Source organism: Lissotriton helveticus, chromosome 6, assembly GCF_964261635.1.
Source record: "Lissotriton helveticus chromosome 6, aLisHel1.1, whole genome shotgun sequence".
NCBI lineage: Eukaryota > Metazoa > Chordata > Amphibia > Caudata > Salamandridae > Lissotriton > Lissotriton helveticus.
The window spans coordinates 681,645,675-681,662,949 of NC_136067.1; the positions used below are offsets into that span (position 1 = coordinate 681,645,675).

At 47.9% G+C, this 17,275-nt stretch overlaps 1 long non-coding RNA gene across 1 annotated transcript in view; it reads right to left on the reverse strand.

Annotated features, from left to right (window-relative positions):
• Positions 1–10,450: 10,450 nt before the first annotated feature.
• LOC144761484 (uncharacterized) overlaps positions 10,451–17,275 on the reverse strand; it is a 265,693-nt gene continuing 258,868 nt past the window's right edge. The window contains exon 3 of the long non-coding RNA XR_013595741.1: positions 10,451–10,524. This is a non-coding gene — a long non-coding RNA (uncharacterized LOC144761484). The remainder of the gene's footprint in view (positions 10,525–17,275) is intronic.

The window sequence follows — 17,275 nt, forward strand, 5'->3', positions numbered from 1 at the left end:
GAGCGCTTTACATGAGCACCGGTTACTTACACATTCAGGCACAGGGAGATTAACAGGTAGATTCATCAAGCATTTTTGCAAGCGCAAACGGTGCGAATCGCAAAATTCGGCCGTTTGCGCCCGCAAAATGGCATTTGAGATTCATCAATGGTTCATTAACTTGCAATTTGAAAAATCGCAAATAATTGCGATTTATCAAATTGCCATCGCATTTAAGGAATCTCAATTTGAGATTCCTTAAATGCTATTCATGAACCTTTTAAAAATTGCGAAATCGCTATTTTTGGCCGCTATTTACCACGAAATCTGACTTCGTGGTAATTAGCGAAAACTTAGAAAAATGCACTTTATAGCATTTTTCTAAGTTGTATGTTACACACACACACATGTCCTTTGGACATGTGTGTGCGCAACATCAGTCTACATTTACATTTCAGGGGTGCTAAAGGGTGTCCTTTGGACACCCCTGGCACCCTTGAAATCGCATCCTTATTTGCGTAAGGAAGCTGTGGAAATCGCAAATAAAATTGCGATTTCTACATGAATCCCGTTTTGCAAATCTTTAATAGCGATTCCTTAATAATCGCTATTAAGGACTCACAAAACGGGACAATGATGAATCTGGGGGTAAGTGATTTACCCAGAATCACAGGATGTGGACGCGACCTTGATGCTCGATCCCTGGTTTCCAGCACCAGCGTCGGGTGCCAACGGACATGGCTACCGAAGTGATGCAGTACCACAGGCTGCCAATAGATGTCCCTGTGGGGCTCGCCCGGTCAATTCATATACTGCCAGTAGTGATGCACTAACACTGTTGAAGATGTCATACAATAATACATTATTGCCAAGAATGATCATACATTGATTCAAATCTGCTTGTTTAAAAAAAAAATTGATCGAATATATATAATCTAAAACATTAAATACTGGCCATCAGATGAACTGAAGCAGGTTCAATTAAATAGAACAAATAAAGATCTCCCTTCTTAGTTGAATGTCCTTGTACTGTAGGTGCAAGCCGTGATTCATATTAAATGTTATTAGCCTTTTTTATAAAAATTATTATTTGTGGAACAGACAATAAGCCTCTGCACTTATTGCTAATCAAAGTTTTCTCATCTTATTTTCATCCACATTATGCTCCTCGCCTCCCTTTACTAAATGTAAAAATTAAGGGGCATATTACCAACAAGTAGCGATAATTATCGCTAAATAGGCTTAGCGACGATTTTTTTATCGCTGCCTATCGCTGGATATCTTAGCGGAGAAAACATGCTATTAGCAACGTTTTTCTCCATTGTGCTAAAATATCCAGCGATAGCGGCGAAATGCGTGAATATCGCTGAGAATACAGCGATATTCACGCATTAGCAACGAAATGCTCTTAGCCATGTTATCCACCTCCCATTGGATAACATGGCTAAGAACTGGCCTGGGCAGGTGCTAGTATTTGGAGATATTCGCGCTTAGGGCAAATATTTCCATCGCTACGCCTGCCTTGCTAATAGGCGATAGCGACGCTTTCAGTCGCAAACTGATTGGGTACGCCCACTTTGCATGTCATTAGCGATAAACATTGCTGACATGCAAAGCGGGCCCCAAACCGATCGCTATCGCCTAAAAGCTGTCGCTAACATCAGTTAGCGACAGCTTGCTAATAGGGCGATAGAATTATCGCCGCTTAGCGGCCGAAAACGGCCGCTAAAGCGGCGATATTTGCCTATCGCCCTGCTTGTAATATGCCCCCTAGTTCCTAACACCAATATTTGGCCTAAAGCATGTGCATTATTTACAAGAGGCCTGCGCCGATGGAGCATCACTTTCTTGATGCATCGGTGGCGCAGGCCACTCTATCATATCTGAGGCAACATAAAGCCACTCTGCGCGGCTTTGCATGGTCTCACAAATATGGGATAAAGTACGGCAGTGCAAGGCGCTGGGTTGCCTTACTCTGCATAAAGAAGGTATTCCATGGGCATTGCAGTTTGTTCCCACGCACCACCCATGGATTTTAACACTGGCCCAGATTTATAAAATCACATAAACCTAGGGCAGTGCCAACACCTAACACATTCATAGAGCTGGTGTAACAAGGAGACATTTTTAATTTTTCCTCATATTTTCCTCTCTCCACAGATGCTGCATTCTGCAGCACACATAGAAAGAGGAAAACACCTCTCTGGACTGTTTTTGTGCAGGAAGGTGCCCCTTCCTGCACAAAAATAATCCTGCCTGCCACAAAGCACTTTTGCATCATGGTGCAAGTGTGCCTACATTGGCACTAGGCATCAAATTGTGTGCCAGCAAAAGGGGAAAGGACAGGAATGCATTGTATTTCATAAATGCGGTGCATTGATGCCCTTTCATTTTGGGGTAGGGCAGCATAGCATAGCAAGAATTGCAGTGCTGCCCTGCACCAATTCCTTTGTAAATGAGGCCCTTAGGGGCATATTACCAACGATTAGCGATATTTATCGCTAACTAGGCTTAGCAACGAATTTTTATCGCTAAGCATTGCCGGAAATTATCCCTGAGATAACGTGCTATTAGCAACGTTTATCTCCAAAGCGATACATTTGCCAGAGATATTCACGCATTAGCGACAAAATGCTCTCAGCCATGTTATCCACCTCCCATTGGATAACATGGCTAAGAACTGGTCAGAGCAGGCATTAGTTTTTGGCGATAGTGGGAATATTTCCATCGCTACGCCTGCCTTGCTAATAGGCGATAGCGATGTTTGGGTACGCCCACTTTGCATGCAAAGCGGGACCCAAACCGCTCGCTATCGCCTAAAGCTGTCGCTAACTGCTGTTAGCGACAGCTTGCTAATAGAGCGATAGAATTATCGCCGCTTAGCGGCCGCTAAAGGGGCGATAATTGCCTATCGCCCTGCTTGGTAATATGCCCCAAAGTCTTTTAAATGCCTATCAACCACAGGAGTACTCTTCTAAAGCCCCAAAGAATTTCAGGGGAGTCATTTAGAAACTCACAGGATGTCAGCCACAGGACAAAATCAGGGTCGAGGCCAGGTAAAGTTGGTTCTGGTCAGCTGGGTACTTCCAAGAAAAGGGCTCTTGCAGCTCAATGTCTCCCTTTGGCCACACAGATCGGCCAACTGAGTCCACTTGGCGTTCACTTCTTTGTCCTTGATACAAGAGGGAGTAAATCTAGTCAGTCCGAGGTCCTCCAAGATCATAGACAGCAGGTCCAATCCTCTTCTTATCTTTTGCAGGTCCAGAAAGGGTTCTGAAATGGGTGCCTAAAGATTTCAGATTTATGCCTAACATAAACTAGTGAACTGGGTAATTCCTTGCCCATTCCTAACCAATGGGGTAAAAGTTCTGATGTGCTCATCTACCTACTTTTGCAGTAGCTCCTGATTACCATGCTACAAAGAGGCCAACAATGCAGTGGATCAGGGCAAAACCAAGATGGTAAAAGTCTTTGATAACACTCAATTTGGGCACTGAGCTGGGAGTGTGTGCGGGGAGTATTCTTTGATAATTCTAGTGTCTTCCCACATCAAACACTAAAATCCAGTTTAAAGCAGGCACTGTACCCACATAAAACCAAGAGACAGAAGTCTAGGATGACAAAAGCAGGGAGCTTCTGCAACCAGACAGGGGATCCACAAGAATTGACTTGGCATCCTGTTCTCTCCTTTCAAGAATGCCCAAGGTGGTACAAGTGGCTCATCAAACCCGTCCAGCAGGATTCGACACAGATATTCTGTGGAGTTCAGAGGAATCATCTCTGCCATTCAGGTCTGCCTACTGTTTGCTCATGGAAGCTATTTAACACCTAGTCAAACTGAGCACAGGCTGCTAGCTGGCAGAGGTTCATGCTTATTAACTATCAGTTCAGCGTCTTGAGACCCTCATAGGTGAGTACCCGTGCTTTACAAACTCCTGATTGATTGATTACAAATCCAGCTAATGAAATTGCATATCAAGGTCAGGAAAATCAGGAAAATCCAAGCTTAACCCTGTAGGTTAAGAGCAATAAAAGAATTATTCACTCCAAGGTTTGGGGTATTTTATACATCACTTTGCAAGCAACAACAAATGTTGGGTTCTTTCACTTCAGTGAGAAAGATTGGAGGTTTAGAGTTGACGTTTTTCAGACCCTAGCCTCCCACCTGGTGGTCACCGAAGTAGGAGAGTAGGGTCTGCTTCCTATGGTCACCCCCACTTTTTGCTTTTGCTTTACTGGTTTTCGACTTAGATGTGGCTGTGGGCCTGCTAACCAGACCCACAGCCCAGATGCACTCTCTCTAAATTCACACCATGTACTCAAGGTACATCCACAATTGGGAATTGGTTCACCGTATCAGCCCCTGTAGAAGTGTACCCTAGGTACTCAGGGCATAGGTGTAACCCAGGCCTACCAGGGGCTGCAGCATGTATTATGCCACCCCTTTGCTGGCCACTCAAACTGACACAACTGGCTGATCACTCAGCTGGGGCAAGGTCGTGTAATCACCCCTTGCTTAGGTATAGTATTCCTATATCTACCATTATATATAGACACACAGTAACCTATAAGTCACTCCTATGGCAGGACTTAACAATCCTGAAGGCAGAGTGCTTGGTTATGTGTGAGATGGTGCTCTAGCATGAGCTGAGCCTGTCTGCAGCTTTCGGAACCATGTCCTTACAGCTGTTCTATGATATCGCCATACCATATACTCTTAAGTGCATTATAATCCTCACAGTTGTATGCTAACTTTGGTTTGGCTTTATCCAAACATGTCGTGTAAGGTGTCATACGCTTTGGAATACTACCCCCTCGCCAATTCTGGCAACGGGGGTAGCATTCCACCCTTCTAGAGGGAGAAGACATGTTGTTGCTGACTATCCCAGTTAAAGTTAACCAGAGTCCCCAGCGTCACAAAATGGACGCTGCTACCACAGACACAAGTCTGACCTCCTGCTGCTGGGAGTCCTTCCAGTCACGGAGGTTTGGACAATAGGTTTCCTGCCTGGAGAGGTGCGAGCACCACCCCAGACAGGACTTTGTGTATTGGGACACGGAGGGCTGAATAGAATGAGACACTGCCTGGGGCACACTAGGTGCTCCATGCATACCCCAGTTCAAACCGGTTGCTGGGGCACTCCAGCCCCAGCTCTGGCGTGAAACTGGACAAAGGAAAGGGGGTGTAACCACCCCCCTTCCTGGTCCCACCCATAGGAGGGACCTAAAAAGTAATCCAGCCCCTTTTAGTTGTATAAAGGTAGGAGCTGAGCCCCAGGACTTTAGATTAATCCTGGAATCGAAACTTGACACGAAACCCTGGACCTTCGACATTCTGCTGAAGCTGAAGACTGAAGAATCTCCCTTGTGGCCAAGGAGTGACCACCCTGGGCAATCAGGCACCATCCAGCAAATCAATGGCTTGCTTTGTCGACGCTCCCGCCGAGACCCGAGCACAGAGCCTGACAAGACCGAGACTTCCAGACCTCTCTGACCCTCTCTTCACGTCTGCAGCATAGCTGAGATCCGTGGAGGCGACGAGACACGTGGGACCGGACATCTTGAAAAGTCCACGACTTGCCAACTGTGCAGCTCCTGAGGTATCCTCGAAGCTGTGCACTGGGGATTGAGAAGCCCCGAATCCGAGCTCCACCTGCACTGAAGATCAGCCCTCCACACTCCACGAGTTCTGAGTGGGGCCCTTCTGCTTGTATTTTGCTCGACGCGTTGTCCGGTTGCTGGCCCGCTGGCTAGTAGCCCCTGTGCCGACGATCCTTTTGGATCAACTCGCTGGTCTGGTTGCTCCAGACTGGCCCTTGCCTCGCTGCAAAGGTGAGGCACCTCAGACCTTGTTGGTCTGCACCAGAAGCCTTCTTTGAATCCTGCATGGGTTGCCTTTGCCAAGGCTTGTTGACTCCGATCCGGCAGTCGACTCCTCCATCTGTGAGAACCTTTGTGGGACAGCTCCTCTCCAGCATCTGGTTGTCTTCGACGCCTCCTGGTCCGTGTGGATGAAGAGACAAGCTTCACAACAGCACCCGATAGCTCCTCGACTTCGTCTGGTTCCTTCCTGGTTCCACCCGGTCACTGGCTAGTGACCCAGACTCTGTCCCCTCTGCTTTCAGGTCTTCTTCATCCTCAATCCACCCTTGGATCCATCCGGACATCCTCCTCCTGGTCGCCTGCAGCATCTTTCCTCCAGGTCGCCATAGGCTTCAACGGTGAAATCCGACACATCTTTACACCTATGCACCCGCTTCCTGTGGGTGAGGTAACATGAGTACTTCGGTGCTCCAAAGGATATTGACTATCCAAGGGTCTAGGGGGCATATTATCAAGGGGGTTTATCTCCGCTTTTTTGGCTTTAAAAGCCAAGAAAGCGGAGATAAAATTATCTCCCTATTACCTAGCTGTCGCTAACACCAGTTAGCAACAGCTAGTAGGAGATAGCGACCATCTTGGGCCCCACTTTGCATGTCAGTGATATTTATCACTAATGACATGCAAAGTGGGCGTGCCAAGATGTTAGCGACTGGAAACAGTCGCTAACATCGCTATCTCCTATTACCAACTTTTGGAGATATTCGCGCTAAGCGCGAATATCTCCAAAAGCTAACACCTGCCCTGAGCAGTTCTTAGCCATGTTAACCAATGGGAGGTGGATAACATGGCTAAGAGCATTTGCTCGGTAATGCATGAATATCGCTGACTTTTCAGCGATATTCATGCATTGCGGCCGTTTTTTATCGCATTTGCGATAAACCTTGCTAATAGCAAGGTTTATCTGCGATAAAAATCGCCGATGTGCGGCGATAATTTTTGTCTCTAAACAAGTTAGAGACAAAAATTATCTCTATTGGTTGGTAATATGCCCCTCGGTTTTTAGTTGTTTCCTCCTAGTTAAATCGGAAGTGTCCTGAATCCTTCTTTTCCTAACTTCTAAGTTCCCATTGACTTTGTATTGACTCTCGCGTGTGAGTAAAGACTCTGCACGCGCCGCCTGTGGGCTTCCCACTTCTTAACTAAGGTTCAGATAGTGTAGCCCCAGTGATTCCCTAGGCCCTAGGCCTTTCCTTTCCTCGTGACGTGGTACTTATACCACTTTCTTAATATATGGTTTGCTTCGCCCCTAGGGCCTAACTGTAAATTGTGCAACTTAAAGTATCCTGATCAAGTAACTTGTTATGTGCTTTGGCCTCTGATCTCATAAAGAGTTCAGAGGAGTGTGTTAGTAAATAAATACATATATATTTTATATATATCCTGTGTGGTGTCCTTTCATTTGGTATTCAAGGGGTTACATATGGTAAAACAGCTGGCTTTACACGCCCTCAAGAGTCTTTTAGCCTAAGACTGTTCTGTCCACGCTACCACTAGGATAGCTGGTCTATAAGGTTGCCTTACAAACATCACCATAAGGGTTGTTTGGACTGGTGCAAGGTGTTCACTAGAATAGTGAACATCATATACCAGGCCAACTTCTCACAACCGATGCTAAACTGTCAAAATAAAATCCAGCTAAGGGAACTGCATATCAAGGTAAAGAAAATCCAAGCATAACCCTGTGGGTTAAAAACCAATAAAAGACAATTATTCACTGCAAGGTTTGTGGTAATTGTTACGCCACTTTGTAGGCAACTACAGGGCAGAATTATTTTCCTTCAGTGAGAAAGACTGGAGGTTTGTGTTGACCTGTTCCAGACCCTAGCCTCCCATATGGTGGTCACTGATGCTAAACTGTCAAAATTAAATCAGACATCTAAGCCCAGGAGGGGCTGTTACATAACTCCTGAATTTGCACCTGCGCCTATAGCTTCAGCTTTCCTGACATCAAGTCAGGGTCCTTCCAACACATCTGTTAGCCTTTTGGGATGTGAAAGTGGACAGCTAGGGAGAGTACCATGCTATCTTTATGCAGGGCTTCATGAGCCTGGCATGAGAAAAGCATGCAGCTTTAACTCTGCCTCACACCAAGGCAGAATTGCTGATTGTCCCCTAGAATTTAATGTACCAGGAGATTAAAAAAAATCAAAAAGAAGTAATCACTAATTCTTAAAAACTCCTTTTAAAGCTCAAAATCCTGTAGCAAAAGTTAGTACAGATTTGCGATTGAGTCCAACAATAAGGTAAAGCTATGGCAATAACATATGTCAAGAGGAAGTCCCTGAAACATCTAATTGCAAAACAGATGAATGACTTTTGATTCACATGTAAGCTACTTGTCAGAGCCACCAAGGACCCAACATTTTGCAGCTATTTTACTCCTTCTTCACATTCCGCATTTGCATCCTTGCATATGATTCTGTTTTCTTCTGTGCTGGATTTTTTTCCAATTCTTCTTATACCCTGTTTTGTAAATGTAAAAAGGCTTGGTCCAAACTGGGGTGGTGTGGTGAGCAAAAGAATGATAGATTAAACCCAGGGGCATATTATCAAGACAGGCAAATAAATTATCGCAGCTTTAGCAGCAGAAAACTGCTGCTAAAACGGCGATCATGGGCTTGATAATATGCTCTCTGGAATTCCAATTGAAACCCATGTTAGATGTGAACGACATCTAACCTGAGCTTCAATTGGAATACCATAGAGCATATTATCAAGCCCATTATCACCGTTTTAGCTGCAGTTTTCATTTTATCGCCTGTCTTGATAATATGCCCCCCAGATCCTTGTGACTGGGGATGAATGTTTGCAACGTCTGTAAATCGTTTCTTTTGCATCTGTTTTGTGAATGTGGCGCATGTATACATTCCAAACTGCTTTTGTCTGTGAAAATTATTTACTAAGGGATAAACATTAATTATGACACAAAGCAAAGCAGAAACCGATGTTACAGCATCACTCAAGGGGAAAAATTCAGTGCAGAGTCATATTTATTAAAAATTGCATGCTGCTGCTGTCATTCCTTGAACCGGTGCCCAAACAAGCTGCCTAGTGTCATGCATAACCTTTGCAACATGGCGCAAAGGGGTGTGCATGTGATGTCTAGCTGAGGATTTGTACTAGAAGAGGTGTGGCGCCGCGGCTAGGGCGACTGACTCCGGAATCTGGGGATCACGGTTCGATCCCTGGCACTGGCGGCAAATTAGCCCAGCACCATGTGACTCTGGGCAATAGCTTGCTTAATCTCCCCAAAGGCCCCCAGCGCCTAGAGACCCTTACGGGTGATTGTGCGCTTTACAAATGTGGATTATAATTATTATACTTCGACTTCAAAATTCTATGCATAGACACAAATTGAATGTCTGCTGTACAGTACAGTACACACACAAATAATTAAATTTTAGAGAAATAAAAACACTTCTCTAAGTTAGCGCCTGCTTCAAGGAGGCAAAGCTCAATATGCAAAATCTTCGTAGATTAAACTTTTTGTCAAAAAGTATAGGTGGTTGCAATGTCTGCCCAAGTTACATCCTTATAAAGCTCCCAGCAAAGCAGCGAGCAGAGCCATTTGCATGAGAAAAGGGCACCTTTACATTAGAAAATAACTTTTGCTCCGCAAAGCCGATTCTTTGTTCCTCTTGTGTAACTCTGCACAGTCATGGTAATTCTAGCCCTGCATGTTTTACTTCAGTGCACACATGTTTCTTAGTGTAATTTTGTCTGATGCACTAAAGACTATATCAGCCAAACCTGCTTTACAATCACCTTACATTTTAACAGAGGCTATACCTTGAAGGATCATTTTTAGAAATAAAACATTAAAGCAGATACAAGCCTAGCAACCACAGATGAAATTAAAAGGAGACGGAAAGATAACATCTGCACACACTGAACTATCAATAGCTTTAAAAATTAAACTCCCTTCCTTCTCCACGCAAGGAAGCATCAACAACGGGGAGAGCGTGATTTCGCTATGAAAAAGCTTGGGGTTTTCAAAATGAAGTGATGAGCTGCAGTTTTGAATCCTGCAAGCAGAAAAACACGAAAAGACAGGGAAGGTTTTGGAACAGTTAAGGCCTGCACAGACTAGCGCAGATATTGACAGAGTACAGACCTGAAACTCGACAAAGAACTGGCGCCTTTCCCTCCCTATTTAATGTATCAAACATAACCCACAAAAGAAAAATACTGCAAACTATCATGCTTTGACAGCTCGTGAATGAATCGTGCCTATCTTATTCCATCTGTCAGCAATGAAGGTGCAGGTACACAGGCCGTCACTAGATGTCCCTGTCGGGCTCCGCAGGGACACCTTGGGACAGCCTGCGGTACTGCACCGATTTGCATCCACATTGCATTTTGTTTTCTCCGGGAATGAAAAATTTCCTAGCTATCGTAATGGAAAGTTTCAATTCTATTAAGGACAAGGAGGCGAGGATTATGCAGTCCTTTCTTCTCTTTATTACAATAGCAAATTTAAAGTGGACCAATAAGAAAACTTTACAGAAACTACAACTCCCATGAGCACATGGGCCACAGTGTCCATAACAACCGCCATCCAATCACGAGGCCGTCCACTGTATAACTGGTCCTGACGTCCCTTCCCCTTCTTCTCTGAGAGGAAAAATCCAGAGGGCGTACATCAATCCTTCTGGTCTTGTCCTAAACCAACACAAGACAAACCGTTATCCAGATCCCCTTCCGTGTACGGAAGCATAGAATGCGATACATAGAGTTTCATGCCAGATAACAGCAGAGGACACATGTCATGGATAACTTAAGAATAGGAACATATGCGAACAGGCCTGGTGATGAACCCCAAGCAGCAATATAATTATCACAAAGCAAATACAGCAGCATAAACATATTCAAACCCCCTTGTAAAATGTACTTACTGAATTACGGAGATCCTGGGTGGGGTGAGACCAGCAAGTTTCGGGAGGGATAATCTTCGCCTCCTTGTCCTTAATAGAATTGAAACTTTCCGTTACAATAGCTAGGAAAATTTTCATTTTATTTCAGGACGAAGGCGAGGATTATGCAGGTTTAAAGCCTTTCCACCACCAATTCCGCGGCGCCATAAATGGGTTTGAAATAGAATTTCTTAAATGTGGATACGGAAGACCAGTCCGCCGCGGCCATAATATCTTCCAAGCGGCCGCCGACCTGAATGGCATTAGAAGCCATTGCTCCCCTCGTGGAGTGTGCTCCGAATCTGGTCACATCCACCCCCGCCTCGGTCATGATCCAGCGGACCCACCTGGCGATGGATGGAGAGGAAACCGCCTTAAACGGCTTCTGCAGTGCAATGAGGAGCTGACGTTCCCCCGGGGGGCGATATTCCGACGTCATGTCCTTGTATGCCTTGAGGCACCTCACCACACAAAGTTTGGGCTGGTCTGGAAAAATAGGATACAATACCGACCTGATATTAGTCTTGGTTCTTCTAGCCACCGTAAAGGTGACCCCATTCGGGGTGAACGCCCGTGCCGTAATGTCCAAGGCCCTAACGTCCGAGGCACGCCTGCACGAGACCAGACAGAGCAAGATTGCCAACTTGGCGGACAACTGCTTCCTGGAGAGATATTGATTGTCCCCCCAGGAACAGAGGAAACGCAGAACGATATTGACATCCCAGAGAAACTCATATCTGGGTTCCGGGGGTTTAGACAGTCTAGCGCCCTTCATCAGTTTACAAACCCAAGGGTGCTACCCCGCCGGTTTCCCATCGATGTGGGCATGCTCTGCCGAAATGGCTGATCTGAAAGAATTAATAGACCGATAGGCCAATCCTGATTGGGCCAATTCAGCTAGAAAATTGAAGATGTGGCTAACGTCCGCCCCCACGGGATCGGCGTGTCTTCCCAAACACCAACGACGCCACCGCTGCCAAGCCAAGCGGTACCTCTTGACAGTTCCCGGAGCCCAGGCTCTACGAATGAGGTCCTCAGCATCCACCGAAAGGCGTCCGTCCTGCCAACGTCCCCTGAAATCCTCCATGCCATGAGCTGCAAGGTCTCCTGAATCACCAGAGGATGAGGTTCCCCCTGAGGGCTCGAGAGCAACGAAGGGAACAAGGGCAGCCGAATCGGACAGTCCGATGACAGTTCTAACATAGAGGGAAACCACGCCTGAGCCCTCCAGAAGGGTGTCACCAGGATCATGGAAGCTTGTTGACGGCGAACCTGAGCCGCCACTCGTGGAATCATGAGAAAGGGGGGAAACGCATACGCTTGTTCCCGCGCCCAATCCTGCAAGAACGCGTCGACTGCCGACGCCTCCGGATCCGGTCTCCAACTCACGAATCTCGGGAGTTGTCGGTTGAGCCGAGATGCAAACAGGTCCATCGAGCATGGACCCCACCTGGCCATCAAAGCCTGGAAGACCGATCGCTCCAGTCGCCAGTCACTGAAATCCTGGAAGTGCCTGGAGTGCCAGTCCGCAATGGAGTTCTGCCTGCCCGGAAGATACTCTGCCGTCACCGATATCTGTTTCTCCAGACAATAATGCCAGAAGTCCTTCGCCAGGTTTGCCAAGGCCCGAGACCGAGGGCTGCCCAGGCGATTGATATACTGCACTGCTGACACATTGCCCATGCGCAGCAGAATGCAGCACGACACCTGGTTCTGAGTCAGGGATCTCACCGCGAAGGAACCCGCCAGGAGCTCCAGACAATTGATGTGAAGTTGAAGTTCCTCCTCCGACCATCGACCTCCCATCGTTATGTCGCCGCAGCGTGCTCCCCAGCCTGATCTGCTGGCATCCGACTCGATGATTAGATCCGGGCTGGATCCGAAAATCGCACTCCCGTTCCATGCACTCATGTGCTCTATCCACCAACGCAACTCCGGCCTCGTCTCCTCCGTGAGGGAGATAAGTTCGGAGTACGTGAGCCCCTTCCTGAGGTGCAGCGCCTTCAATCGCTGCAGGGCCCTGTAGTGTAGGGGGCCCGGGAAGATCGCCTGAATCGAGGAGGAGAGGAGACCCACGATTCGAGACAGCTGCCGCAGAGAAATTCTGTCCTTCCGGAGGACTTGGGAGACTTCCTTGCGGATTTTGGTTACCTTCTGTGGGGGAAGACTGAGGGAGGCCGATTCCGAATCTATCTGGAATCCCAGAAACGTAATCTGAGTCGACGGTCGGAGTTCTGACTTCTGGGCGTTTATCACAAAGCCCAAGTCCTGGAGTAACGCAATAGTCATGTTCAAGTCTAGCCGGAGCCGCTCTGGTGACTGATTCAAAATCAATATATCGTCGAGATATATGATCAACCGAATGCCTCTCTCGCGTAGGGTCTCCACCACCGGCTGAAGGAGTTTCGTAAAGCACCATGGGGCCGATGATAGGCCGAAGGGCAGAGCTTGAAACTCGAAGACCGTTTCGTTCCAAAGAAACTGGAGGAACCTCCGATGGGGCGGGAAGATCAGAACCATGAGGTAGGCGTCCTTCAAGTCCAGACGAACCATCCAGTCCCCCTGGAGGAGAAGGTCGCGGAGCAGATGGATCCCCTCCATCTTGAAGTGGCGGTACACCAGCCACTCGTTGAATTCCCGTAAATTTATTACTGGGCGAAAACCTTTGTCCTTTTTCTGGACTAAAAAGATGTTGCTCAAAAACCCCGCAGGGTGCAGATGGGCCATGCGGATCGCCCCTTTCCTGAGGAGATCTGCTACCTCGCTGTCGATCAGAACCCTGTCCTCCGAAGAGGAAACGAGGGGGCAAGGGCGAAGCCTCTGACGGGGAGTTCCGTAGAATTCTATCCGGAAACCTCGTACAGTCTGGAGAACCCAAGGGTCTGAAGTGATCCTGCACCAGTTGTGAAAGTGGTTCTGTAACCTCCCCCCAGTACGGACGGGGAAAAAAGGATAACACTCACCGGATGGGCCTCCAGGTGCGTTGGCTCCGCCACGGTAGCCTCTGCCGCGCCCCTTCCCGGCGCCTCTACTGGGACAGAAAGATCCCTGTCGGCCGTCGTTCCAACCGTTGTTACGACGTTGTTATTTTTTATTGTTGGGGCCTTGCTGATATTGGCGGCCGGAGGAGCGACCCCTACCTCTTCCGGCCCCAGCAAAAACCCGTCTGGGAAAAATCTTTTTAATCGACGTTTGTGCCTTATCTAAGGCGGAAAAGGTTGTGACGAACTTGTTCAACTCCTTGATAAAGGGTTCGCCAAACAGCTTGCCCTGTGCAATAGGCCCTGCTTCTGAGGTGGCCAGGTCCCCGAGTTTAGGGTCAATCTTAATGAGGAGTGACCTCCTCCGCTCAGCAGCCAATGTGCAGTTCGCATTGCCCAAGAAGCATAGGGCTCGCTGGGCCCACCCTGCCACGATCTCCGTGGACATCGCGGTCCCCGACTCCTTGGCCCTCTCGGCCAACTGGATGATCTGAGTCACGGGCCCCACTGCGTCCAGGAGTTTATTCTGCCAGCTGCGCCAGGAACGGTCTATACCTTTCTTGGGATCCTTCATGAACTTAGCAAAGAACGCGCAGAGCTTTTCATCAATGTCTGGTGTGACCGCCACCATGCCTTCCAATTTCGGACGAGGGCATTCGCCCCGCATGCGGGTTCTAACCTCCTTTTCAAGGGGTTGGCGAACTTTGCTAGCGACATACTTTACCACCTTGGGATCAGGGATCCACTCAGACGACCTAGGGTGGTAAATTCCGGTTGGATCAAACATATCAGAGAATTTATCCTCACCTTCCTGGGACTCCGAGGAGTGAGACGCCGGCCGCCAGGGACGACCCGAGTACTCATCCTCATCCTCCGAGGAGGCCTCATCATCAGAAACACCCTCTCCCTCCATGGGGAAACCATGCTCTTGGTCCGTCTCCGGGGCGACCTCGTCGCCATCATCTCCGGGGTAAAATCCCTCCCGGCAGGGTACATTTTTCAACGTCCGCGCACTCTTACGGAAGGAGTCTCTTAGATGATCAAACTCTTCCAGGTGCCCCACGTGACGCTTCACTGAGACTTTGCCCCCACCCTGCCCACCTTTGGGGCCACGGTCGCCAGGCGCTGAGCCCCCAAACACCCCGGGGATGCTGTGGGCGAGTGCGCCCACTCTCTCCCTCAGCGGCGCTAGGACAGAGTCCAGGGCCTGCAAAAGCGCGCAACCAACCGCCGGCGGCAAGGGTTGGGAGACAAAAAGCTCCTCTCCCTCCTGAATGGAGGGATTTGAGTGGTCTGATGCCTGCATTGTCAGAGGGTGTGAGCACTAATCACCTCTAATTAATTTCACTGAGGTAGCCCCCTCACCGGTGCTCAGGTAGAAATCCGCCGTAAAAACAGGTGTGGTACCTGTCTAGGCCACAAGAGGGCGCAGTGCACTACCGCGCGATTGAGAACACCGCAGCCGGTGTCAGGAGAGGGTTGGCGAGGCAGGAGACACCCCCACCTCGGTGCGCCCTGCAAACGAGCGGGAGACCGCAACCGCAGCCTACCCACAAGCAGCGGGTGCCCCACAGAGCTGGGGAACGCAAAGCGCGCTCCACTCGATCCCCGATAAAGCCACAGAGACGGCGCAAGCAGCGCCCGTCGCACGTCAACTGCCGCGAACACAGCGCTGACAAGCGCAACAATCAGCACAGCGCTAACAAGCGCCCCCAACTAAAGAAGCAGAAAGTAATGCACAGGTCAAACACGGCAATAAACGACAAAAGCACAGTACGTCAGAAAAAATGGAAATGACTTATCTGATGAGCAGAGAAGAAAGAGGAAGAGGAAGGGACGTCAGGACCAGTTATACAGTGGACGGCCTCGTGATTGGATGTCGGTTGTTTTGGACACTGTGGCCCATGTGCTCATGGGAGTTGTAGTTTCTGTAAAGCTTTCTTATTGGTCCACTTTAAAGTTGCTATTGTAATAAAGAGAAGAAAGGACTGCATAATCCTCGCCTCCGTCCTGACATAGAATTCAGATCAATTAAAAAGCATTTTTTTGTTTCTACCTGGCCTCGTGACGTTAGACCAACACACAAATGACCCAGTGTCCGTGCTCGCAGAGCTTTGAGAGGGGTCTCATGTCGTATGACCTAAGCCTGTAATGCTTCCACGAAACCGGATCTGCTGCTTCCTGCGACCGTACACACTGGTGGCCTGTTTATTGAATGCGCCCTCAGCCTAGCTCTCTACTTAACCTTGACTAGTTCTCGCATATAGGTATAAAATCACCCACATTTTTGGGGACAGTTATCGAACCAACGATACTGTCTGGTGACATGATATGGAGTGTGCCCTCCCCCCTTAGCAGTGGTGCACTTCCGGGTGGTTTGTTTCCAAAAAGTAGCGTCGAATTAACTTCCGAGTCAGAAGAGGCGGAAGTGTGAACCCGTTTGTGCACGGGGACTTCCTGTCTGGGGGAGGGGGGCGTCTGGAGGGGCTGGTCCCTTCTACCGAAGTGATGCAGTAACACAGGCTGCCAATAGATGTCCCTGTGGGGCTCGTAGGTAAAACAATATACTGCCAGTAGTGATGCACTACCACTGTTGAAGATGTCATTTATTTATTTATTTATATATGCGTTTTTATATAGCGCAGACTTTACCCGAAGGCGTCAGAGCGCTTCACAAAAGGAACAGAAAAATTACAAATGAACAAATTACAAAAGCAGACGATAAGTTACATGAAGTAAAAGGGACAATTGTGAGCAAACAAAATACATGAGGTAGCAAACAGTGCATTACAGGCGGACAGAGTGACAAGTGTGCAGGTTACAACAGAAAACAAAATACAATTAGAGGTAATATACTGCAATATATGCTAGACACTGAGGCACTAGAACAAACATTACGTAGGCAATGGTGGCACTTGTGCAAGTGTCAAAAGCAAACAAAATGTGAGAGTGTGCATGTTACAAAAGAGAACCAAACACAGATACAAGGATAATACTGCAATAAATGGCATACACTCCAACCACACGAACGCACTGGAAAGGCACTTCCATAGTCATGGAGAATAGAGTTTTCAGTGATGGGAGGTATTCCTTCAGATAATAGAGAGGGAGTGAATTACTTTAGGAGGTGTCTTTGGAGGAGGAGAACTTTGAGGTCCGTTTTGAAGACCTGGGAGGAGGTGGTGGTCCGGAGCTGAGGCGGAAGGGAGTTCCATATTCTCACCGCGTTGCCTGAAAAGGATTGGGTCATCGATCTTTCCTTCTTGAAAGTGGGAGGTTCAAGCAGTAGATTTTCCGCATTATGTGATGGTCTAGCGCCTCCAGTGAGTTTCAGCTTGTTCGCCATTTGCGAGTGGAGGAGGAGTGCAAGGCTTTGTGGGTGATACAGGCAGTCTTGTAGATAGCTCTAGCCTAGATGGGAAGCCAGCGGAGGGTGGATAACATCGGTGTGATGTGGTCGCTTCTTTTGGCCCCATAAATGAAACGAGCTGCTGAATGGAGAACAGATCTAAGGGGGGA